Genomic DNA, 2,500 nt, shown 5'->3' with positions numbered 1-2,500 from the left:
CTCTGTCTCTCTCTCTATGTATATATAATAATATATATATATATATATATATATATATATATTATATATATATATATATATATATATATATATATATATATATATATACATGTATGTCGAAGCAGACGTGCGAATTTCATGATTCATAACGTCGCCGCTAACACATATGTATTACACCCCATTCAATCAATCTGGTTTTGAAATAGTACTCCTTCAGGTCAGAAAGAATCGCCAAGACACTGCTCACAATTTATATAAACAGCCAATAAAAAACTTTGATTTCATGTTCTTTCGGTGTTTCTTATTCATCCCCTTTAACATCTTTATCATTGACACACACGCTTTTAGAGAAGATATCCTCAAGGTGCTTATAGCATACAAGTCCTTCGGCGCAGATGCCACACGTCCGCACGTCTTACCGAGCCCCTGGGGAGGAGAAAGTGGCAAGGGGGTCTCTAGATTAACACAAGATAGTACTTCTATTGATAAAGAGGATAATCTGAAGTAATCGTGAGGATGAATGATAATGATAAATGTTATAATGATCATGATTATCGGAACAGTAAGATCATGATCAGGGTCTAGATCTTGGATCTGATGCTGATAATAAGTATTATTATTGTTATTCTTTCTTTGATTATCATTATCGTCATTATAACATAAATAATGGTAATGATAATAGTAATGATAATAATAGCAATAATGATAATAATAATGATAATAATAATAATATTAATAATAATAATAATAATAATAATAATAACGATAATGATACTACTACTAATAATAATAAAGGTAATAATAATAATAACAATAATGGTAATAATAATAATAATAATAATAAAAATGATAACAATAAAAATATTAATGATAATAAAAATAATAATAATAGTAGTAAAAATATATATATAATAATAATAATAATAACAGTAATAATGTTTACTATCATTATTAATATTATTCATACTATGATTACTATTGTCATTATTATCATTATCACTGTTGATATTATCCTTTTTGCTAGCGTATCATTATTATTAGCATTATCCATATTTCTACTTTTAATGCCGTTATCATTAGTATTATTGCAATCACTGTGATGAATACTTTTATTACTATTACTATTATTATCATCATTATAATTATCATTACTGTTATTTTTATCAGTAGTGTTATCATCGCTATTTATTCCTATCATTATTATCATTAATGTTATGCTTATCATCATCATCATCATCATTATTATTATTATCAAAGTTATCAGTTTTTATTATTATTATTACTATTATTATTATCATCATTATCACCATCATAATCATTATCATTCATGATCATCATCATTTCATAATTTTGATTTTGATGATGAGGATGATAAAGATGATGACGATGATGGTGAAAATAATGATAATGATGATCGACGTAATGGGAATGATTTTGGTGATGGTGATGAGAGTGCGAAAGATAACGCAAACATGTGTGTATATTTGTGCTTATGTGTATGTATATGTGAATTTGTGTGAGTGTATGTGTGTGTGTGTTTGTGTGTGTGTGTGAGTGTGTGCTTGTGTATATGTGTGTGAGCGTGTGCTTGTGTATATGTGTGTGTGTTACGTGCCTATTTATGTAGGTGTGTGTGTGTGTGTGTGTGTGTGTGTGTGTGTGTGTGTGTGTGTGTGTGAGTAGAGAGAGAGAGTATATGTTGAATTTATTCATTCATTCACTTTTTCAATTATTTACACAGAAACGAAAAAAAAAATCCAGAATTGCGTTTTGAGAGCCAGTTTCTCTTCATTGAAATTTGATTTCATCGGAAAACCAAACATTTGCTGAAGAAATAAAAAAAAAAGTCGAAATGCAAAAGCTGGTCGCAGAAAAAAGAAATAAAAATCTCTAGTAAATAAAGAATCTTTGGCAATCTTGGAGATGTTAGAATTAATTAGATTTATAAACTCGTTGTGTATTCGCCATGAGAAGATTAATAAGTGAGTTTTTGCTTTCTGCCAGTCCTTTGCTATTTTTCATTATTTTTTTCTTCATATTTCTACGTCTCCTTCTTCCTTTGTGAGTGGGAGAGTGAGAGAGAGAGACGGAGGGAGAAAGACGGACAGACAGATAAATATAAAGAAGAGAGGTCAACAGGAATCAAAAGGAATTTTTTAACATACACAGCATCAATCTAAAATCGCCCCCCCCGCAAATAACAACTATAATAGTAATAATAATGATAATGATAATAGTAATGATAATAATAATAATGATAACAATAATGATAACAACAGCAACAACAACAATAATAAAAAGAATAACAATAATAATGATAATAATGATAATAATAATAATAATAAGAAGAAGAAGAAGAAGGAAAAGAAGAAGAAGAAGAACAACAACAAAATAAAATAAATAATAATAAATAATAATAATAATAATATTAACAACGATAATTATAATAATAATAATAGTTATTATTGTTACTATTATTATTATTATTATTATTATTATT

The sequence above is a fragment of the Penaeus monodon genome, chromosome 12 (assembly GCF_015228065.2).
Source record: "Penaeus monodon isolate SGIC_2016 chromosome 12, NSTDA_Pmon_1, whole genome shotgun sequence".
Classification (NCBI taxonomy): domain Eukaryota; kingdom Metazoa; phylum Arthropoda; class Malacostraca; order Decapoda; family Penaeidae; genus Penaeus; species Penaeus monodon.
This window is presented reverse-complemented; position numbering follows the sequence as displayed.